The 25,286-nt window shown below is 39.0% G+C and overlaps 1 protein-coding gene and 1 long non-coding RNA gene across 2 annotated transcripts in view; one reads left to right on the forward strand and one right to left on the reverse strand.

The window, feature by feature from the left end:
- Nucleotides 1–25,286, reverse strand: part of TTC29 (tetratricopeptide repeat domain 29) — a 274,748-nt gene that overhangs the window by 242,259 nt on the left and 7,203 nt on the right. The window lies entirely within an intron of this gene.
- Nucleotides 781–12,026, forward strand: LOC146767658 (uncharacterized). The gene is made up of 2 exons (XR_014955211.1): nt 781–4,979; nt 7,206–12,026. It is a non-coding gene; the product is annotated as an uncharacterized LOC146767658 (long non-coding RNA).

Genomic DNA, 25,286 nt, shown 5'->3' on the forward strand with positions numbered 1-25,286 from the left:
ATCCATTATAATGGAAATTTCAAAGGTATAAATCACACAGTATCATACAGAAACAAAATTTGTTACCCCATGATTCCAGCACCTGGAAGGAGTCACGTTACACCACACTTTTCTGTTTCTTACCCTTTTTTCATCAAAACAATATCAAATTATTCTTACATGAAGACAACAAAAAAAAACCCAAAACCCCCCACATTTACTGTGTTCTCACACTTGTCAATGTTTGGTATAATTTGATGTGCTTCATGAGATTACATATTCATGAGGACTTACAGTCTTCAGAATTTTTATCCTACCCTAGAAATACCTTCTGATTTGTTCCACAAAATGCCTTTTTTTTCCTGCAGTACATTCTTCTTTCTCCTGTGTCAAGGTGCACATGATGCAGTAAAAGGACAGTTATTTGAAATCAATAATGGATCCATTTCTAGTTGATATCTAAAAGCATAACACCACTACAGGCAAAGAACAGTGTGAGCAGATGGTAGAAAATCAGCCAACCACTTCTGAACCATCAGGTAGGATGCAGGGAAAAGAAGGCAATAAAAGGTTCAATGTCCATGTTCATGGCTGATGTGAAAGGAAACAAGCCTAAAATGAAACAAAGAGAAGTCCCAGGGATCCCTTAGGGCTGCAGGAAGAATTCTGCTTTCTATTATCCAATCAATATTTGGCATCAATTAAAGTATCCCCAGGAATACAGAAACCAGCTCTAGCTTATGCAATTTTCCATCTCTCTTCTCTTTTATGAAGTAAATATGGTAATTGGACATAGAGGTTTTTGTTCTATTAAACATTTGTATTTAAAATACTTCTATACATGAGAATAGCAAATGCTATACAGTAATTGATTCTGCATCGGCAGCCTTTTATCCTGTGAGTAGCATAAACCATTATTGATTTTCTTCATTCTGTAACAATTACTTTCACGATGATGCCTACCAACAATTGATTTATAATTTATCAACAACTAAACTAGAGGCTTTCAAATTTGTGCTACATCGGTTAGGTTGATGCAAACCACATGGTAATGTGATGATTTACTTACGAAATTACTAACTCTTACAGCCAGGTTTCTCATGGAAATACACCAGCATTTCTACTGATGAATTCCAAATTTAATTCCCACCATAGTTCACTGAACTTATTGTTTATTTGCCCCATGAGAATTTCTTCCAGTAAGTGTCTAGACAGTTTCAGAAAAGCAAAAGAAAAGTAGAGGGAGTGGAGACACAGCTAACCAGTGGCTGGTTCTTTACTTTAGGGATCCTTTTTGCCTGTGATCAGAGCTGCCAAATCTCATGTTTCCATCCAGATTTATAAAATTCCTCCCACAAACACCACAGCTCTTGTAGTCAAATGCATACCCAGGCTCATCTTTCATTTGAAATGGAAGTTCTCTTCAGCAAACTTTTTGAAAGTTTGAAACCAGAAGACAAATTGAAAAAAGGTAAACTCTAGACTTTAATGAGGAGAGGTAAAGGTCTTAACACTTCTGCAAGATCATTGACTGGGATAGACATGCACTAGTACTCAGGTAACAAAGTATGTAAGCACAGCATAAAACCAGATGCAGCTGGAGTAGGATTAAAAACCCACTAAAAACTCTGCATTTTCATATTAATCTGACACACAAAAAACTGTTGAATTGCAAAATTCATGGGTGGTAAATGAGAAAACCACAAGATAAGGAAGAGAGAGAGAATAAGATAAGATAAAAAATTGCATTGATTTATGAGGACAAAGACATCATTTAATATAAATTAGCTGTGCAAGTTGCAGCAGCTCACAGCCATCCTTGGGAATTGGCACTTAAATAGAAAAAATTCCAGGTCTTCTATATCTTGGCCATAAGAAACACACTCTTAACTCAAAAAAATCATTAATTCAAACACAAATGTGTTTTTCTTCTGCAAAAAGCCAGGCCTCCTTTTGTTTGTAATTATTTCCTGAACAATGCCTTCCCTGATCCATTTTCTTGATTCTGAAATAAAATCCATATTTGTGTCTGACTTTTAACAGGGTATGAACCAACAGCAGCATGGATATATTATTTGCACTGGGCTCCTATCTCTAGGCTGCAAACTTGGAATCACCGATATTGTGTTAGATCCTGCACAACACCTGAACTTTCTTTTGGAGTTAAAATACTTCCACTCTTGTCAAAAAAGACTTGAATTTCTACATACCTGATCAGCCCTGAGTCCACATCAGGGGAGTGGAGAGTATGCCAGCTTACAGGACAGGAGTGAACATTACATATGGACATGTACAAATTTAGAGACCTTCATGGGATAAAAACTTCCTCCATTCTCTGGCCCAGTGTTGCTCACTTAAATGCTGCAACTCATCTCATGTGTGTTAAATTCTTCAGTGGGAAAAGTCACCATTTCAGGCTGAATCAGTCCCAGCAATTTCAGCTCAGCTGCAGCCCAGAGGGAGAAGGCTATTGTAGGATGAAGTATTTCTAAGTGATATTAATCCACCAGGCTGAAAAAAAAATAAGACTAATATTTTCTTTGCATTATATACAAGTGCTACATATGTAACCAAATTTAAATTTCTTGAAGGCCCCTCAAAGTAGCAAAGATGTTAAACCAGTCTATGGGAGCAGGCTCCTATTTCCACAAACAAATGGTGCTAGCCAAATATTCTTAACAGATACCAAAAAGATTAAAAGGCTAGGACAACAATTTTAGGATAGAAAAGTGTTACTGGGACCTCAGGTTTGGAGAAAGCACTAACTTTCACTAACTAAACCTTTTGTCTTTCAAACACTAAAGGAATGAAAGAACAGCTTTGCACACAGTTTTATGCCATTACACTGTTGCAGAAAACAAAAATGGTGTAATGCAGGTGTAATGCTACACAGTTTTAAATAAAGAGGAGTAGCCTAAATATAAGTCACCATTTATATTCACTCACACTAATGGAATAAGTCAATATATCTCACAGAACTGTATTGTTCCTTCTTGATTTCAAATTCTTAAAGTTCACAAACACATGATCTTGTTTCACAGCAAGTCCTGGCCTGAATTGTATTCCCAGCTATGTCTGATGGAGATCAACCAAATTACTGTCCCCCATGTACCCACTTTTTATCTTCTTATTTTATTCTAGCCTATTTAAACTGTGAACTCTTTGTTGAATTGATTCCTACTCTTCCAATGTGTTCCTAGAGCAGCAGCACAACACAGTGTGAACCTTATCTGAGTATCCTTTATTAGAATACTAAACATGGTTTAAAAGCACTTCAAACAATGCCTCTTAGAACAGATGAATATTTATGATAAGGACAGAGAACTCCTTAGGAGACCTGATGAAACACTGCGCTTATTCATTTCAAAGGGCTGAGAGGAAGCTGATTTGAGTCACCATTTCAAATTGTTCAGTACTTGCAGTGGTACTGCTTGTCTAATAAATTCAAAAGCTGCGTATTAGCCCAGCTTTGTAAGAAATGTCTGATTTCTGTCATCAGTAGAGAAGATAAACCCTGGAATATTTTATGAAGTTGAATGATAATTAATGCCATACAGAAAGCCTTCTAAAACCAAATCAGAACACTTAGAATTTAGTCACAACAAAGAGATCACAGGAGATTTTAAAACAATACTTCCAAACATGCAAATTTTTCTGATTTTTTAAACATTTAAGGCACCATAAAAATGCATATCCAATATGTTGCTTATATGACCTCAGAGATCTATCAACACACGCACCCCCACAAAAGCAGAAAATGGCTCTGTATAAAGATCAAGCTCTCAGCCAAGGGTGAAACTCCTCATGGTTCCATAGTTTCCATGAACATAAAAAACAATCATACCATAAGAAAAGTTATTCCAATTTTATTTTACTTTAGAAGTGGTGAGTAATCAGTGATACTTTTTAAAGGTTGTTCAGCACAATAAACATGATTTTTAAAACTTTTTTTTGTTGTTGGTTCGTTGGGTTTTTGTCTGAGAAGCAGAAAAGGGATAAATTGGTTACATCTGTGGTGAAAAAGTGAAACATGAGAAAATGTGCGGTGGTGTGTTTTTCTTTCATTTGATATTTGTTTAATATCTGTTTCCCCCCCCAACCCCCCTTTCCCTGCCCCTTTCCCTAGAACCTTCCCTGTCATTCATTCTAGCCCCCTCCTCAGCTTCCAGATGTTAGTTCTGCCCTAAACTCCTCCCCTGCTATTCCCTCATTGGTTACTGTTCCTACACCCGTCCTCCTGAGTTCTGTATAAAACCTTTGCCCCCCCGCCCGCCGGGGTCTTGGGGCTCATGGAATAAAACCATCTCGTTCCCCCCCCAAGTCCCGTGTCGCCTTCGTCTGTCCCTGCGCGCCACGAACTGAAACTGCAGAGCTTGCGGGGGAAAGCGGCCGCCCGTTCTCTTCCCTCACCGCCCAGCCTGGCACCGCTCGGGGTGCCGCGGCGAGGAGCGCATGCCGCGCCTCAACATATGGTAGCCAGAGGATGGTTCCCTCCTTCGTCTTGTAGAAAAAACGGGCAAATTTGTGGGGGCGCCCGCCTCACAGAAGAAGAAGGAGGGAAGAGGAACATCTACGGCCGTAAAAGCTCTGCCTGATGCTATGAGGAGCTGAGCGCCGAGCGAAAAAGATTGAGGCTCCGGGACCTCTTTGTTCTCGCCATCTTCCCGCCCGGGAGCAGCCGCGCTGCACGGGCAGCCGGGCTGCAGAGCTTTTTGGCGGGCAGACTTACCCGAGAACACAGAGGGCGGTTTGGCAGCGGCTCGGGGGAGCCTGAAGAGGGGCTGACCGAGAAGAGGTTCATTCCTCGGTCAGCATCTGCAGCGAGACCACCGGAGGCTGATAGTGGCCGAAACCAAGGCTTCGGGGACGAGTCTTAGTTTAACGGGAACACCCAGGCTTCCGGAAGGGCCAAAACCGGGAAGGAACATCCCCAGTTTTTAGCGCGACTTTTCCATCGAGTCGAGGAGAAGATTCAAGCCATCTCCGTCCGAGCCTGCAAGGTAAGGTGGGCTACACGGGGTGGGGATCGCCCCGACGGACGGCTGGGTTTGCCGCTTTTTTTTTCTTGCGTTTTGACCCCCGTCTGCGCCCAGACTGGGGCTGTAGCCGTGCATGTCCCTGGCAAGCGGGTGGGTTTTCTTTTTCTGGGAGAAGCTAGCACTGAGTGCTATCCTTCGCCTAGTCTTCTGTGGGGACCTAGATTAGATCGCTTTTTCTTCTCCTCGAAAAAGTTGTCTTCTCTATCCTCCCCTCCCCATTCTGGGCTGGACGGAGGGGGTAGAAAAGACACCAGTAGGGATCAGCTAAGAAGACGACACGTTAGCTATAGGAGAGTTGTTAAAAGGGGCCCTTTACACCCACGCATTGCGCCGACATCCAGCTGCGTCGGGCGGCCCCCCCCCCCTCCTATAAATTTCCCCTTTTTGCTTCTGTGAAGCTCCCTATATCCCCATCCCCTCGGACTTTCCTAAAACCCTTTCCTATCCTCCCTTGGGGATTGCTGTGGCCGAGCCGCCCCAAGTGCCCTGCCGGACACTGCTCAGGCCAAGTGCAGTGTGCCCGGCACCCCTCTCAAGATGGCGCTGGCCACGCCGCTCGGGACCCATTTCCCGCCTTGACCCTTCTTTTCCGCCCCTCGTTTCCCGCCAGTCCCATTTCTCTCCCAATAGCCCTGCACCGTCCCTGCACGAGGCTAGTCCCTATTGTGGGGAGGCGGGGTTGGATATTCCCCCATCCTTCTTCGGGCTCGTCCTCCGGGGGGAGGGTCGGGAGGGATCTTCTCCCGAGGAAATGGAGCCGAAACCCGGGACTGGGGATCCGTCATTTTGTCTTCCCCCTGAAATGGCGGCGCCCCAGTCCACCCCTTACCGATACCCCCTGTTAATCATGGCAATCACTAATTAAGTGATTGTCTGATTCCCCTATCCTATTCCTTAATGTACCCTACCCAATATTCCTTTTTATTTAACTACAAATTCCTCTTTTTGCTTTTGATTATTTTTGAATAATCTGTTTGTTGAGTTATATTTTATAGAAAGAAATACCATCCCAGTTAATTATTACTCAAGATATTATGCCCACCTCTCAAACGGACATTCAAATTGAACAAACCACATCGCTATCCGCTGACTCTGCTTTAAAACAAGCGCCGTTATCCGCTGACTCTGCTTTAAGAATTTAAAAAGCTAAACATCGCAAGCACCGCAACGAAGCAAATTCTAAATCAGATGAAGTCACAAATCCTGCTGTGCTTTGTACCCTTAATTTGGACTTTAATTTAGGACAATTTTATATATTCCAGATAAAGTTTTTATATGTTTCATATGTTATAATCACAATTAGTTTATCATTTTTTAATGTCTTTCAATTTATGTTTTTTTAATAATATGTAATGTTACAATTTGATTTTATATTAAGTTGTTTTGTTGTAATTATAATTAATTCAATCTTTTCTGATATTTTTTAACTTAAAGGCTGTGTTTAACCATTATTGCTACAGGAATCACTCAGCTACTATATCGCTTCAGGCTTGCTGCATTGCTGCGAAATTTAAAAATTTATTAGTTATATTTAGTTGATCTTTTATTATATTTAATTCCAATAATTCCATTTAATTATTTTATTCAAGTTAAATAGTTGTAATTTTAATCATTCTAATTAAATTTTTTAGTTTAATTTCTGTCAATTATTTCATTCTATTTCAATTATTTACATTATTTACATTATTTTAAATTGTTACTCAGAACAGTAAAACAGCAAGTTTTGTGCAGTCTTGTGTCTAATTTAAGCTGTTACTACTCTTCCTGCCCTATAAATGCAATAATGTGTCTTTCATGTCCTTTAAGTAATTTACAATGTTATCATATGATTTTATATTATTTGCATGTTTTATTAATTTGCTTAAACCACAAAATTCTCCTTCTTTTTGTAAAGTAAAAGAGGGAGATGCGGTGGTGTGTTTTTCTTTCATTTGATATTTGTTTAATATCTGTTTCCCCCCCCAACCCCCCTTTCCCTGCCCCTTTCCCTAGAACCTTCCCTGTCATTCATTCTAGCCCCCTCCTCAGCTTCCAGATGTTAGTTCTGCCCTAAACTCCTCCCCTGCTATTCCCTCATTGGTTACTGTTCCTACACCCGTCCTCCTGAGTTCTGTATAAAACCTTTGCCCCCCCGCCCGCCGGGGTCTTGGGGCTCATGGAATAAAACCATCTCGTTCCCCCCCCAAGTCCCGTGTCGCCTTCGTCTGTCCCTGCGCGCCACGAACTGAAACTGCAGAGCTTGCGGGGGAAAGCGGCCGCCCGTTCTCTTCCCTCACCGCCCAGCCTGGCACCGCTCGGGGTGCCGCGGCGAGGAGCGCATGCCGCGCCTCAACAAAAATGTTACCAAAATCCTAAATTACTATTAAACCAACTTTTTAACCTCTAAGTAAATCTTTAACCACACTAACTATTTTATTTTCCATTTGTAGGCATGATTGAAAACAAGCTTTACAAGAAATCCTAAATGAAAAAAATAATAAAATTACCACTGGGCAAGTCTCTCCTGCAATATCACCAATAAGAATATACAACCAGAGATTTGTGAATTCACTGGTTTTCTCTTCTATGATGACTTTGACCCCACAAAAAAAAGTTCAAAGGAAGATTTTGATGTCATTAATAAAGTTTTTGATTGTCCTTGTATCTCAATTTTCAAGAATTCTTCTAACCCACATTATTAGACAAATTAATGGAAAGTACCAAAAATTTTTAAAGACCTGGCCTTTATTTTCTTCAGAATCTCAGTCTCACTGAAAGCCTTCAGTGCCTCTGGTATTTCTCTCCCCTCCCCCCAAAAAATATTGCAGTATATTTAGCTGAAATGCTCAGTGATATTCTGAAGAAATAATAGATTTTCAAGGATTGCACCTAAACTCCTTTGGTCTTCAAAACTCTTCTTTTTAAATAAGCAATCATTTTATTCTTGTTTTAGCCAACCCATCATCAGTTTTTAGTCAGAATTAGTGAAGACAGTGAAGAATGCATACAATATAAAAACATAACCTGGGAGAAATTTAACCTTAATAGTAATCAGAATAAAGTCAATGGTAAATCCTCATCTACAAATTGCCTCAATATTTCAAATTTCTTCTCCTTCTTTTGGACATAGGTTATTTGGTCTAGCATTGATATTTTTTTACAGGCTATGACCAAACACTGTCAATTTTTAATACACAGAGTTATATCAAACCTCTGTTAAGTGGTATAGCTCTAATTCAGAGTAGAAGTTAAAAGTAGAAGAAAAAAATCAGAAATTAAAAAATTCACTTTTTTCAATTATTATTAATCATATCAAATAGTAAGAAAGAGCTTAAAAATCGTATGAAAGTGATCTGACATAATGAAGGAGGTAGGCAGGTCCTGATAGAAGGGTGCACTTCTTTGTGCAGCAAAAGGGTGCTTCTTTTCTCATCCCACCTTCCCTTTCTCATTCCACTTCCTTCACAAGCCTCCTTAGGCCTGCAGCAAAGTGAACCTTGGAGAATTTTTCTCACTATATTGGATAGGAGTGTTTTCATAAGATAAATTTGCTTTGTTCTCTGTGCTTCTGAAATTGCTTGTCCTGCTGCCAATAAAACAAGAATATAATGAATGCTCTCTAGAGATGTTAGAGAGCTGGAAGCTCCAGGGACAAAGAAGGAAGCTCTGTTGCTGTTTTACAGAAAGAAAAACAGTGGTATGGAGAATGAAGCTTCTCAGAAAGCACTTAGTCACTGGTAAAACTGGAAACAGCGAAGTAAATACCCATGTAAAACAAATGTAAAATCTAGAGTAAAGGAGAGATGAAGATAACCTCTTCTCCAGACCTAAAACTTTTAAATAATAGAGAGATTCTGGGTAAATCTGGAGCACAAATTCAATGTCTTCAGACATTTCAGTAACTCATCACTTTTATGGTAGCTCTGCTAGTTCAGCTCACTCCTAACATCCTGCATTCCTCTCATGATGTTGAATTGGCTATTGTAGTAGTCTAAACAAAACATTCTTGTAGTCGCCTTCCTTGGCTTACAGCCCCATCATTTATTATGCTATAGTGAGCAGTGTTAGGAAGGTAAACAGCTCGGCTTAATCCTGTCTTGTTTAAATTGGCCCTTGAAATGGTCTTAAAAACTTAAAAATTTAGCACTTAGTACTTAATGCAATATTTTATTCTATGGTCTGGACCTTATTTCTGCAAAGTCCTTGATTTATACAGAGAGCTGCAAACTGATGAGAGATGTTTTCTAAGGACTAACATAGCATTCTTGCAGAAAGAGAGCAGCAAATTTGGCTGACAAATCAATATTTTACTGGCCTGACATGGCAGACTGACTTCTTGAATGGCCCCACAAAACTACCTGTCAGCTGACTCCCAAAGAGCCTTCCCAAGGAGGGGTGGCTCAGCCATTCAAGAGATGGCATTCCCAGTTCCCAGGCAGTCTCTCCCACATGTGCTGGAAGAATCACATGTTCAGCATCAACAGCTGAATTTTTGGTGCGACGAAGACTCAGCTGCTTGCAAGCTGAAGCCAGGAAATACTCTTTGTCTTCTCTGCACCCAAAGGGGTTCAAGGGTTGGCCACAGCAAAGACTTGTCTAGCCTGGAGTTGTCTGGGCTGAGAAGGAAATTCAGCAAACAAGGGAAATGTTGAGATATAGAAGTGGGAGAGCTGGTTTGTGAATCAGTTTCTTGCAGCGTTTGTGGTTCCCCTTGGCTGACTTCAGCTCTCAGAAGAAGAGGGGTCGGGGGCATTGGCGGTGAGGGCTGCGTTCCAGGAGGAGGATTACAATTTACCTCCCAACTAGACTGGAGAGCAGCCAATGCAGTGCTGCATCTGACTCTTTCATGTTGAGAAGACCATGGGAGAATAATCCTGAATTTTCTGGTGTTGAAACTTGAAGCCACAGAGATTTTTTGGTTTTCATTTTGCATTGTTTCCCAGAGTAAGTAAATAATCACAGAATCATATAGGTTGGAATGGAACTCTAGATGTTAAACCCACATTAAGTCTCATATGAAGTTCTTGTAGGAGTAATCCTTCTCCAGAATGCTCCTTCCTTTGACAGCCCCTTTGCAGTCCCAATCCACTGCAGCTCTAGGCTCTGCCTCTGTACCAACATTGACTGAGCCACCAGGAAAGCCCCACAGCCCTCCTCCATAAGAAAAAATTCCAAATGGAAAAGTCTGCTTGTGGACTGCCTATTTCTTTGGCAGCACCTTTCCATCCCCACTTCACCTACAACTCTACACTCTCTCACCCAACCCCAGCCTTAGGCCTGTGTGGGTGCTGAGCTTTAGCCCAAGTCCCACAACATAGTCCTGCATGAAGAAGTTCTCAGAGGATAACTTTTTTTGGCAGTTTTTCCCCTTCTTTATCAACCCATTTACAGCCAGACTGGGCTGACCTGCAGCCCTAAGCCTTCTCCTCAATTTAGCACCCTAATCCTAGGCATTAGCACAGACTAAACTTTAGCTCAGGCCACATGAAGTTAGGTCTAGTTCTGCATGAATTCCTTGGCAGACAATGTTTTTGGCATCCTCACTCCAAATGATCCCAGAACTTAGTCTCTCTGGCATCCCCAATCCTAAACATAATCCTTGATTTAAGGGGTCAAGGTACAAGCAGGGTTTCAGCCTAAAGGTCCCTATCTCTGCCTCACATGATGAATTTCTGCAGACTGTTCTTTCCTTTGGCAGATTTATTGCAGTCCCACCCCAACTGGAATGCTAGGTTTTGTTTCTCTGCCATCCTTAATCCTAAACCTAACCTTTGGAATTGGCTTCATTTTAGCCAGACGCCCACCTCCAGCTGAGTCCCATGTGAAGGTGTTCTCACGAGATGACTTTGGCAGCATCCCCTTCCTTTGTTAGTCCCTTACTACTTGAAGCAAGATCATATATACACTTCAAATTTACTTCAACCACTGTATGAAATGAATTGTTTGTTTTAATTATGGAATGGGATATTTTGAGAAAGTGCAACCAATCCCATTTAGCCATTTATGATTTAGCAGGGTATTAATCCCACATTTGTTCAGGGGACTGACAAAGCTCCAAGGAGGTTACTGTACTCTTACTAGTACCTTAAATCCCAGCTTTTGCTTAAATAGTGCTAGAGAGACTTTTTCCTTAGTGAAGATGGTCACTTTTCTGACACTTGAGGTGTCTAGAGTGAGCAGAAAGAACCTTATTACAAAAATTAAAAAGACAATTCTACAGAAGGAGCATAATTACCAACTCCTGTCTTTATGTCAGGTCTCTAAATTACAGATGGTTTTGGTCTTGAATACAACTGGGATCAGACCCAGTGAAGGTCCTCAAGAAGAAGGATAAGACTTTAGACTTGCCCGGTAGCTTTTGTCCTACAGATCTGGAAAGTCTGTGGAGGCAAACATGAATCAACATCAATTAACACAGTCTGTTCACTTTTCCCAGTAATTTGACAGATACATCCAAAGTTTTCCAAATGGAAAAACACCTCTGCTTGGCTTCTGAAGGAGAGATGATTTGAGGTCAAGATTTTCAGTGCTATTTGTAAAGAGATTTGCAGTCTTTGGAGAAAAGCAAAACCCAGCCTTTGGCAATGTCAACTAATTTTTTTTTTTCTTTTTCATGGTATCTTTTCCAGAAAATGTTTTAGGTCACAGGATACAGGCAGTGGTAGGACTAGGTAGATGCTTTTCCTGTTTTCACGAACAACACATTGGGGGATTTCATACATCCAAAATGTTAACTAAGGGTTAAAAAACAACTACTAACCTATGTATTTTAAATAAAGTTACTTAAAAATTACCAAATAGCAGAAAAATTCTCTGTCATTATCACAGAAGACTTGATAAATCTTATGTGAAAATAAATAACACTTGTACAGAAAAATATTTATTTGGAATTTTTAGGACTAAGTGTAAACTAAAAACTCAATGTACAAATAATGAAGGTGATTTAAATCCAAGTGTTACCCTACATAAAAACTGTATAGACAGCTGTTACTCTCTATGTTTCAACAGAAATAAAATGAAGCTCTTGAATCTGAATATCCTGGCTTTCAGTATATTCCACTGTAAATACTGTTTCAGATCTCATTGTTTGGGCATTTATAACATGTAACAAAATCAAAGCACTTGAGTATCTCATAGCTTTCCAGCTTTTGCATAGAAAGGAAACAGTTGCTCCTTGAGGAATTCCACTACTTCCCAGAAAAACAAAAATCTGTAAATAAAAGTGCTTTCAGGAAGGCCCATCAACACTGGACAGCAGCTACCTCTTGCTTGGTTGAAGGTATATGACCACTCACAAGAGTGGCAATAAGAACATTTGAGAAAAGTGGCTGATACTGGGGGGGGGCAGAAGATTGTTTCATTAATTTTTACATAAATGTATTATTTTATGGTAAAAGATATATTGATTCATAATTTAATTGATAATGGTGTTCCAGAAGTTCCAGGGTTACCTGATATAGCAGAATCCAAGGCAGCCAGCCCATGGAACAAACAAACTCCCCCAATCAAACATTCCCAACCCACTGTCTGGTTCCAGAGGCTGTAGGCAGGGCTGGCTGAGCAGAAGGCTCTGTTCACCCACTACTCCCCTTCCAGGACCTAGATTAGACACTCCCACTGGATACTGCTTGTGTCCATCTTGAAACTTTTGTACTGTCTCCTTCTTAAAGACCTTTTGCAATGATTGATATGGACACACTCTAACTACTTATGTCTACACAATCTCTATAATTGAATTTCTATTTACATAATTTATATTGGTAATAAATTCTTCTACATGCTGCCTAGGCAATTTTAAGGCATACAAATGTATCCGTCCCCAGGTTGTTCTGTGATTTTCAACCTGGTTTCATTTCTGGCACATGCAATTTCTACTTAGTGCTCAGACTAAACAGGGAAAACTAAACAGACTCTTGTGTTTAGCCAAGTATTATAAACATATTCTTCATTTCTGACTGGTCAAGAGCAGAAGTATAGTGAAAAATTGGAAAATATTTTAAAACTTGAAATTTGTGTGAGGCATTACATAGCTCAAGGATGTCATACTAAATAATGAATGCGGTAAGTAAAACTAAGAATAGTTGATGCATGATCCATATGCTGAAATCTAATTAATAAATATTTGTCCAAAAATTTTGAATAATGAAAAGATGCAAAAAATTAATTATTCACTTCAAGAAAGTTTCCATCTAAAAAAACCCACAGCTAAATTCAGAAAAAAGTTCACTGCAATTAATGGGATTAATTCTAGTAAAGTGTAATGTCTGTTTCTTCCCTGTCTGGCCTAGGTCAGAATTTACTGGAAAAATTTGCATTTAATTTAATTCCACAACAAGCTATATTCTATACTGTATTCCTCTTTCAGTAAAAACTGGTCTGCTTGTCACTGAAACCTCCCAATGTGCATCAAATTCACAGCTACTGCACAAGGGTTTTAATATTCCTGAGTTCAAACACTCATCCAGCTCTCAACTGTGCCATTTAAGTTTTTTTTAGCAATATTTTGCTAATTAGTTTTAAGCTAATTAATGCTGTGTATTGGCCCCTCTCTGTGTGCCCTGGAGCCATTTGTTGTGCTATTTTAGTACAGAGTGTTTTGCTACTCATTTGGTTCCCTACCTGGCACCATGACGGATGCTGGGAGAAAGGCCTGAGCCTCTGGTGTTTCCCTGCAGGGTTTGAATCTCTACTGCAAACTTTAGGCTGCAGCCCAGTTTGAATTTAGAAACAAAACATGCTGAATCATTGGTAGGCTTGGTGCTGCTTGTTTCTGTCACACAGTAAGGGACTGTTTTTGTAGAATCTTGAAAGGAAAACTTTCCTGTTCCCAGGAAATTCATTTTTCAACACTTTAAAACTGTAAATTATGTCTGAAAATATAGAATGCAATTAAGGTGGATATTGCAGTCTCTTGCTGCTAGCCACTGTCTCTGGCAATTGTCAGAATTCTTGTCACCTGTGACATAAGAAACAGCATGGGAGCCCAGTGTCAGAAGTTCCATATCACCTTCCATCCTGTCAAGAGAAATTCAATATTTAAAGATGCAGACTGAATACTGATTCTGAAATGAGTGCAATGCAATGAACAATCAGGTATTAATTTAACATTCAACATTTAAATAGAAAGTCTCTTCTTCTGACTGGATGAGAACAAGAGAGATTTTGGTTCTGGAGTCATATAGTTGGAATTTCAGATGTCACTCAGATGCCACCTTTTTGTTTTTTGCTAGTCTGAGTATCAGACTCAGCAGATATTAGTAATCACCTCTAACTGGGCTCCTGGGCTAGACACTGGAGATGGCAGAGCAGCTACAGCAATCCTCCTGCCACCCTCACAAAAGCAGGGAGCCAGCTGCCCAGTGCAGTGCTCCACCTTTACCAGGATGGCATTGGCTAAGGAAGGAATGAGAGCAGCAGGAGATGGATAGCAGTTAATGGATACACCAGAAGTCACTCTTGGACTGCTCATGAAGGATCCTTCAGCTCAGCCTGGCATTCACAGAGCTGAATTCCTCTCAAGCATTATACTCACTTCTGCACACGCTCACTTAGATTGTTCCTCCACACTTCAGTTGCACTTCAAAAAGCCTTTTATGTTAAAATACAATTGGTAAGTGATGAAAATGGCTGCTGGAGTACACTGGTGTCAAGAAAGATCACACAATCCCATCGACATCACCTCAGTTCCTAGGCATGGACTTCCATTTCACAGTTCCAGGAAAAAAAACATCAAATTGAGCCTGTCTCTTCCCAGGCACCAGAGAGGAGCTATCTCACTCAGCACAGCCTCATCTCTGGAGAACGTTCCTATCATCAGTCCCCAAGAGCTTGGGCTTGGCAGCCAGCAGAGCAAAGGTCACCCCTCTGCTTTCACTCTGCTCCAATATTTTGTGTGCTGTTTGTTGCTATGTATCTGGGCACAGCAGCACAGCCCTGCTCCCACGCATGGAGAGCAGTCCTGCAACTCCAGCCTCTGCACATTCCACCTGAGGCACTGCTTAGAGACAAAACCATGACCCTAGAAGAGGATGTAATACACATTCTCTTTGTTACTGCATATCCCCTCCGAATTTCAATCTTTATAGTGTAATGTGAGAAACATACGGTAAAAACCAACACAACCACTTCAAATGGTAATCTTTGTACATCTGAAATAGTGACATAGCACATCATTCTGTTCTGCAGGCTGGTACTGCTTTCAATAGTACACATCCACAGAGGAAGGTCTCACTGACAGTGGACAGTTAACACTGGTTTGAATGTATCAGATAGCAATAATTTTACTAGAATCCAGTGATAACATTGCTTATCTTCCACAATTAAAACAAACAAACAAACCCTTATGAGATCAAGAATAGAGAAATGGTAAATAACAAAATTAGCTTTTAAACCATTTTTACCTCTAAACATGCAGGGATCCATTTTTGAATACTATTTTTATTCTAGGATCTGAAGGAGCAGAGTAATGGAAACACCCTCTTCTTCCTTGCATGGCACTGCAGCTATAAACTGAGGCCCTAAAAGAGGGACCCACAACCATTCTTAACCCATGGACCATTCCACATAGAAAGTGGAATGGTCTGAACAGGAAGAGGAAAGTGGAAAAGAGAAAAAACACTGTAACACAGAAGAAAGAATGGCTCAGTGAATGGATTTGTAGCAATTGATGGTGACCCATGATTTGAACTTGATGACAGTAAGTTTCATGCCACAGACACGGGATTTCTCCTATAGCAGAAAAAAGGCAGTGAAGAGAGCATTAGGAACAATTTCACATGGACTCAGAGGGTAAAAAATACCTGGTAAGAAGGAAAACAAGAAGAGGAATTGCATTATGAAAGCAGAAGAGGAGAGAGAAGAAGAAACACAGGAAAAGGCAGCAGTCTATGCAAATCACCCTGAAGAGCAAATGAACAGGTCTCAAACTGAAGATGCTCTTCAAGCATGAGAAGGCAGAAGCCTGTTAAGCCATCTCTGGGCAAGAACATTAACATGGAAATGACTGTGCTATTGCTAGGGCCCTATGTGAAATAAAATACTTCTGAATTTTCCCTAGATGAGCATTTAGAAACTGTCCCTCACCTTTTGCAAGAGTTCCTGCATCCTTCCCATGTGCATTCCTAAGTTGGTATTGAACAATTACAGTTTTAGAGCATCATTCCTAACACCTGAGTTTCCTGCTCAGCCCATAGTTCATACTCCTAATGGGATTTCCCCACCCTAATTACATTGCCTAAAGTTTGGGGTTTTTTTCCTTTAGGTCATATATTTATGGTTTCCTCTCCAAATTAATTAGAATTCATCACAGCTACTGGCTTTATTGTTCAGCACTTGATTTGGCTTTCTTTTTTTTTCTGTTGGACAAGCTGCAGGAACAGTTGTCTTTGAATCATATTTATTAAAATTGTATAATGGAAATAATTTGCATTCCTGTTATGTCTTTCGCTGAACTGATCCAGTAACAGACCCTCTAGGAACTGGTGAATTCTTTAAACCCTCCTTAAGGTAATGTGGATTTGCAGAAAACCCTTGCCTGAGACAAAGGAAGTCAAGGATCTGGCAAAATCAATAATTTTCAACCAAAAACCTGTAAGAATACTTAGTTCTATAACCTACTCAATTCATTCAAACTAATGCAAGGGGGAATTCTGTAGGCTGTCATTTATAATTTGGTTTCTTTTCCAGAATACACAAACGTGTCAACTGAAGAGAAATAGATGTGCCATAGAGAGCCTGACAGGAATTGCATTTGTCCTGGTATATAGTATCAGAGCTAATTAAAAAAAAAAATCTCCAATGCCACATTTCTAGCACAATAATCCTATTAGATGGCTTAGACCTAATTAGGACAGCAAATGGAGAATAAAGTTCAAAATATTCTCGCACTCATTTTAGGACAATGCACCCAGTTTGAGATATACCTTCTTTTTCCTATTTATATCATCCACTTACTTATTTCCTTTCATCCTGGTTACAGCTGGGTTAATTTTCATCTTAGTAGCTGCTACAGTGCTGTGGTTTGGATTTAGCATGAGAAGATTGCTGATAACACACTGATGTTGTGGTCGTTGCTAAGTAGTGCTTACTCTAGGATGAGTCTTCTTCACTATCTGGTGCTCGGTCAGCGAGGAAGCACAAGAGGGAGGGAAGCTGGGAGGGAACATGGCCAGGACAGCTGCCACAGATTGGCCAAAGGGATATTCCACACCATAGAGCATCTTTCCCAGTATAAAAACTGGGAGGGTGCTGATTGCTGCTCAGGGATGGACTGAGCATTGGTCAGTGTGTGGTGAGCAATTGTATTGTGCATCACTTGTTTTTCTTCAGTTTTATTCCTCTCTCTTTTTGTCACCTCCCTTTTCCTTACAATGATTATTGTTATATTTTACTTTATTTTCCTCTCGTCTTCAAACACTGTGCATTTAAATGTGTTCTAGCCATTTACTGTTTTTTTTTCTGGACAAAAAAGAGCAAATGAATAAAAGCTTTAACAACCAGAAGCTATATCTAGTCAAGATGCAAGAGAATTCAAGATGGAGAAAACAATCCTGAAATTCATTCGTTCTATGGCTCCATGGAAACTTAAAATGAAATTTGGTCACCCAGAGCATAAAACCAGAAAGGATATACTATCCCTAAAGATGTTACTGTAAAGGACAATTTAATTAGATCTTTCTGAATAGTCTTCCAATAATTTGCCATTGAACTAATAAGTTTAAAATGAACTCTGCTCCTTAAAAAAAGTTGTAACAGCAAAAGCTATAAGAGAGATAAACAAACAAACTAATTTCTAATTTCTTTATGTCCTTTCCCGAGATGTATTTATTCTGAACAAGTTGGTACTGGGGTAAAACTTTCCTGAAATTATTCACTGTACCAATTACTTAGGTTTCAGCGGAGAGGTAATATGGCAGCATTTATGGCAGCAAGAGCTAAGACACTGAAACCATTGTAGAGAAAGTGTTTACAACTTGTACAGAGGAAAACTTTTTATGCACAAACAATAAAAATTCCCAAGTGGTATAAAAAATTGTTTTTGAAGAAAAATGACAGATCTGTTACCAATAAAGTGTAGAACACTGAAAATAAACAGCTGTTGTCAGAAATTCATAGTATCCTGAAAGTTAACGATCAAGAACTGAATAATTTATATATTAATACGGAATATTTAATATTAATTGGCAATTATTTGACGTGCATAAAATAAATGATAAATGCATGATAGATTAATTAAATCAAATAATTACATATTTAAATAATATATTATAAATTAAATAATTATAAAGCAATCAATTCATTAATAAGTGGTTTAAAACAAAGACCTAAATAATTCTGAATTATTTTTGAATAATTACTGAATTCCAGTAAGTTGTGAATTCAACTGGTATTAAAAAGCTGCATTTGACTTTCACTCCCATTTCTTTAGAAAGATACTAAAATTTAGCTGCAACTGATGGATTCTTTAAACTTATTTTTCTTTGGAAAGGCCTCTAAATTAAGCTGCAGTGTGGTGTTGAGATTAATTTTGTGGGCAGACACACAACAATATGGCTTTTTGTGGTTTACAGCAAGCCAACAGCACCAAAGCTATCAAGATTAATGCAGGCATCTAAAGCTGTTTGTCCAGGCCCTTTTGTGACATCTGAAACAGCTTAATAAGTTAGAATTTTAAAAGGAAATGAGACTTGTTGTAGCAGATAAAAAAATATCCATTAGCATCTTGGTTCAATTTCTGCTCCTTATTTGACACTTAATTGCCTGCTAATTCCAAAGGGACTTCTTAATTCTAAAGAATAATGTGCACTAAATCATTCTTATTTACACAAGTGTTTATTGAAAGGATATTCATTCAAGATTAGCTACTTTTTTCTTCTTTCTGTTCTTCAGCGACATAAATTCCCCAGATAATACTGAATTTACCTATTGAATAAAAACTACCAGGAGCCTCTTATGTTGCTGTTCTTTTATCCCCAACGTGAAGATAAAAAGGGAAGCAAGTTGAATCTTATTTGCTACAGACTGAACAAGGACATGGCAGAAAATTTGACAAGCTATCTCCTTTTAGCAGCTTTGTGCCAACTTATTGTGTGCTTTCCTTCTTGCAAATCTGAGGTGATTTGATGTTGCTTATCTTAAATTGATTAAGTAGCTTATTACTATTTTAAGGAATCTTTCATCCTTCACACTAATGCTTCTGCTCTGCTAAAAAAAAAAAAAAGAGGATAAAAAAAAAGGATAAAATTTCTTTAAAATAAATAATCTGCTGTAATTTTCATAGAGGGAACAAGGAACTGGTGCCTGGGGATGCAACTTATTGGCAACTACTAAAAAAAAAAAAAAAGAAAATATTTTTGTCATTTAATGAGCAAAATGTTGCAGTACTCAAATGAAATCACAATATCAAAAGTGTCCATCTTGCATTTTGTCCAGTTGGTGTTTTAAAAAATGCTCTATAAGTTCAGAAAGGTCATATGAAGAACTAAAAAATAAACTGTCATTGCATCAGACTAAAATATTCCAGAAGAAAAAAAATCTTGCACTCTAAACCCCTGATGTAGCACAACACAACATTGTATTAGAGCCAGAATCCTCTTTGCTTGAGGTAAATACCATACAAGTACATTCCTATTAAAAAATTAGCTCCTTGAGTAACAAATTTAACTTGCTATGTCTTGCAGTTGGTTTTATCGTATTGATATTGAATTATTTCATTTAGACAAATCAGCAAGTTTTAGCACTGAAAGGAACACCTACCCATTTCAGCAAGTGTAGTGACTCAAAAGAGCAGTGGCACTGAACTTGATCATTAAAGGATTTTCTCAAATCCTAGTTGCAAAGAGAAAAATAAAAAGACTTATGAGAAACACGAGAACTAGAGGAAAATTGTCTTGGGTCAGAAAGAAGCAACAGCAGAAGACACTATTAATGTGTTAGATTTAAGCCACTTTTTAGAAGCTTCCCTTTTTTCCCTTTCTGCACAGGAAGGATAAGCACAACCACCAGGTAAGATACACCACATGCTGGAAAACAAGCAGAAATGTAAGGGGGTGTTTGGTGAAAAATTTTGCATAAATTATTAATTTTATTAGAGAATATAATCCTAAACTTTGGTAAACTGTAAGGTAGGCCTTGGTTTCTAAAAAACAACTCAAAAGAATACAATGGAAGGGAGTTCTTTAGTTTCAGTACTCATAGTTTCAATTAATCCCTAACTGCTTAGGAAAAAAGTCCTTTGTAATTAAACTAGAGCTATTAAAGAAATGGAATGCCTTCATAATAACAAATGCTTTTTGACTGAAGTTCAACAATCACACAACTCCACAAAGAAGTGTTTTAAGTCTGCTGTTCACCATGACTCAATTACAGAAGAGTCCACAGCCTGCTTAGTACACAGGATATTATGAAGGCAATCATGGAATATCTCCACATTCTTTTTGAGTCTAACCATAACAGTATGTCAATATGATGTTTAAATCAAATATGTCTGGTCAATCCTAAGCAGAAGGAAAATTATTTTAAAATATTTGATCACCTGAAAAACAGATTTTGTGGTTTTGGTAATTTATGTGTTTGAGGCAATTTGTTCTTCTCAAAGTTACCAGAAAAATATTTTCATACTGGTAGCCAAAATTACCAACTATTTTACACTGAACATACAGAAGACAGAGGGGTATAACAGAGGTTGTAGATGCAAGCTTGATGTCAGTATTTCCTAAGTTATGAATACTATGAAATCAATTTTAAATAGTTTTTTACTTTAATGTTTGTATGTTTAAATTGTCTATGTGTATATAAATTTGCTAAAGTTTCCAGCATTGCCATAACCCAGTTTCTTCTTAGTAAGTATGTTAATACTGTCTAAGCTTGTAAATACAGCAAATAAACTCTGAAGGGAAAGCAGACAGATTTCCCATTAGAGATGACAAGAGTCACAAGGTATTTCAAAAAGCCAAAGTAGACAAAGAGTAAATTTAAAAAAAAAATAGATTAATTCTAGATACTTTCCAGATCTCAGCTTAATAAGTATGTTTGATGATGGACACAGAAAAGTACCACTTTCATATCACCATGTGCTACAGAACAGTAGAGACCCCAATACTCAAGACAGTCCATATATATTTCCTGCCTTGAACTAAACTGGTTTTTGTTCTGCAAACTGCAGAATTCCACTTACAGCAAGGAAAATATTCTCACATCGTACAACATTTCATCAAAATCTCATTTTCTTCCCCTTCCACGCCCAGCCATCTCACTCCACATAGCAACTAGATTCAAAATGTCTACAAAAGAAAGTATTCTGGTGCTATAACAAATTATGGCACTCCAAAGTTTTCTGTCTGGACTAAATTAGGGAGAGCATGTTATTAGTGCTCTCAAAAGCCTGCTGTTACCCCTGAAGTCCTCTTCTCTTACACTATATCCGTGATTGTACTTTTTTGTCCTTCTCCAGAGTAAATTATACTATGGTAAAACCTATCCCATTTTCTCTGATGGAGAAAAATCATGACATGTATCATTCATGGACGAGAAACTCCCTCAGTGGACTGACCTGTCTCCATCTGCTCGAAGTTAGAGAGCAGCCTGGGTCAACTCCCATGTGTTCAAAAGGAGCTCACATGCATGTCAGCGAATCTCAGCCTGAGATGCCAAAAGGAGCAGCCCAAATATCTGCCCTTCAATTACCTTCAGAGACATTCCCCCATTTTGAAAGATGGGACACATGCAAATCTGTGCTCATGTTTACACATGCATACATCCAGCCAAACACTTTTTCCAAGTCGAGGGCTATTCCTGGGAATTCTTTAAAAAAGCTGGTCATATGCAAGTCCTATAAAAAGCTCTGAATGGAGGTAAGGATTTCCAGTGAGTGCAGAAGATGGGATAACTGCAGATACAAGCTGAAAAACAAAGAACTAGGTCTGTACAGGCTCACTATTAAATGTTATCCTATAAACCTTACTTTCTAAACAAAGATTCATATAGTTTCAAGCCATACCATTGCAGAAAAAAGTCATCTTTTCCTTAAAGACAGCTAGTAAGTACTCTTTTTGCAATGACACCCTTTTCCCCAGCAGTTTGTAAAAATAAAATATGAGTGATTCAAGCCCTAACACTTACAGGCACCAGTGGTTTAATTATTTAACAGTTCCTGGACTGCTGATATTTCCAGCTTGTGGACTTGGTTACAGGCTCAGAGCTAGGGAATTGTGTTAGTGAAAACAGATTATTAAATAATGAAATACAGGCTTTGAAAAGCCTCCGAGATGTTTACCTTTAGGAATAAGACCAACATTAAGAGATTTCTAATAAAATATTGAATGAATTAAGGGACTTCCTTTTTCTGTATGCAGAGGTTCCATTTAAATCCCCTTACTGCATAGCAGCCTTAGGCAACACAACCTGACTTGACATTCTGTTGCCTTGAAAAGGATGAAGAAGCCAGGTTTTTCCACATGAAAGGCAGGCAGGACTCTTCCTTCTACTCTTTAGTTGTTCTCCAGGCTCCCTAGTTGAGCAGGGCTGTAGTGATAAAACAAAAAACCCTGGAAAGACTTTGCCTGACTTTCACTGGATTTTCAGTATAAGTGTGTTTATTTTCTGGCATTGAAGTTATAGCACAGCTAACTTGTTTGGCAAGCTAATAACTGAGGCAGCCCTAAATCATGTCAAGCCACATCACTCTTTGTAAGGGTAAGAGAGTCTGGCCATCAGTGAGCATGAAAAAAAGAGACTAAAGACCTGCAGGGTCACTTGCCTTGTCAAGCTTGGTGGAAGCCAAAAGAAACCAAAAAAAACCAAACCAAACCAAACCAAAAAAAAAAAAAAAAAAAAAAACCCACTGGTACTCCAAGTCTCTAAAAGTTGTTTAAAGCTAACAAAGAAATAACAGGACTTTTGAAAATATATTCCTACAATATATAAAAATATATTCCCCTTCCAAACATTAACCTTCAAAAATCTCTTCAATGTAGGAAGAACTACAACCTCGCTTTGTAGCACTTTGCCTGAGACCTGCTGATCCATTAACAGCACTGCAAAGGTCACTGGTTCTTTCATCATAGTCACATAAAGTACCATAAAAATACAGCTTAAACATCTCAGTTACAGCTAAACATTCCGTTGTCTCCCTGCACCACTCTAGTGGAACACTGGCAGCCTGCTCCTGTCACTGCAGCTTTTCCTGCACACAAAGGATGTGACTGGCACAGCCGTGTGATAAGGTCTAAAAGGGTGCATGTACTCTCCCAGGTGCAGGTTGTCAAACACCAGCTCTGGTTCCCACCTCTCCCCAGACTCCTGAGGAGTGAGCTAAGTTTGGCTGGGAAACTGCCTCAGTGATAATGGCTGTGACAGGGGTGACACTGCTGGAATCTTCAGTGTCACTGACACGAATTATGGCTTTCCTGTGATAACACCAACTATTGTGATACTCACAAGAACAACAAGTGCAAAACAATTTGGGTATCTGCAGATAGGTGTGGGGCTCTTCTTCTCTTCACAAGTGTCCTGTTTGAAAGAATTTGATCTTACTGGGAATGGCTGCAAAGGGCTCTGTGACCTCTGCAGAAGGATCCGACTGTGGAGGATATGGGAAGCACCATAGGACAGACCCACTCTTCATCCCCTCCTGTGCTGCCAGGTGTTGCAGCTCAGCACAGGCTCATTGGCTCACTCTTTGCCTGGGATGTGCTTACCTCAGATGAAATATTCTGGCATTTTATGGGGAAAAAGATAAAGAGTTGATGTTTGACACTGAAGAAAGGAGTATATGCTTCCTGCCTATTCCTCTCCCATGCTGGTGTGGAAAGCCCTGCTCTTCTTCCAGGAGAGAATAACAGACAAAGAAGTAGGAAACAGCAGAATCAAACTGGCCACTCCTGGGTGTCATTAATACTCTGTATTGTCTTGTAACTTGTGCTGAAAGAACTAACACAAAAACATAGTTGCAAACATTCTGGTGCTGTTCTTTTTTTCCTGCATTGGTTTTTAGCAGATGTATAGAGAGTAAGTAAAGTGTTTATTTTCCCCTAAAACTCAAAAATCTTAGCAGAAAAACTCTTGGTGGAATGTATAAATTGAACAAAATAGTTTAGTCTTCCCTTAAGCCACCTCACAAGGACCAGAGTAAAGGCATGACTGTCCAAAGCCAAAAGATGGATCCAAAAGGCTGCCCAACTTAACTGCATTAACAGGCTCATGTCATTTGCTTTCAGGGAAATAATTCCATGCTCTTAAACCCGACAGCCACATACTACTCAAAGAGAAGAAAAAAACTTGGAAGAAATAACCTTTTCTTTCACCAAAGATGGTATAATTACAAACTTCTTCAGAATATAAAGAACTCAAATCTAGAACAAAATGACTTGATACCAAAAATGGATCAACTCTGCTAATTTTAGTCAGATCTAGCAGGTCATCCCATCAAAGATGTCAAAAAATAAAGCGTAGTATTTGAGAACAGCAAAGTTAACCAAATTAGACATTTCTGAATATCACATAATTATGTTAAGCTGTAAAGCCACATTTCCCCAGAGATTTTATAGATTATTCTCAACATTAGGTGTAGCTGCAAACTATGATCCAAGAATAAAATAATTGCACAATTTTACCACCTCTCCCTACACAATATGTAAATACATCCCTACAGACTGATATATTACCGTGCATAAGGTGGGATAGCCTACCCAAAAGAAAAAAGATTTTCAATTCTGCTGAAGAAAAGAATTCCCCTCTATCTTTAAGCCTTTGATTTCACCAGACACCACATATGGCATCCATAAAAATGTAAAAAACCCTACTGGGTTTCATGTAGCCAAGTATTCTGTTTCTCCTTTAAGAGCTGTATGGGTTTTCTGAAGAATCCTCCTGCCTGACTCCTTCAGTATTTCTTTATGGCCCTCCAGCCCATGGAGGTTCTGTTTAAGTTTTTCTTTTTGATCTGTTGATATTGTCTGCTTCCACAGTCTCCTGTGTGGCAGTACATATCAGAAATCTACTTTGCACACTACATAGTTATGAAAACAGAAGATGACTGGTTTAAAGCCAAAGAAATTATGCTATTAATTCAGGGTTCAGTCAATAATGAGTTGCATTTGAACAATCTTTTTCACAGCTTTGTAAAAATCAATTCCATCTCTCTTAGCCTTCTTCTCATACTTGGGAGTCCCAGACTCATCAGTCTCACCTTGTGATGCTGCAGCCCTAGCCCTTTTGTCAATCATTTTGCTATTTGTAAGGCAAAGGGGGCTGCATTACAACAATAACACTCACATCTGGTCTTTGCTTTTC

This window comes from Lonchura striata, chromosome 4, assembly GCF_050655825.1.
Source record: "Lonchura striata isolate lonStrDom1 chromosome 4, ASM5065582v1, whole genome shotgun sequence".
In the NCBI taxonomy this organism is placed as follows: Eukaryota; Metazoa; Chordata; class Aves; order Passeriformes; family Estrildidae; genus Lonchura; species Lonchura striata.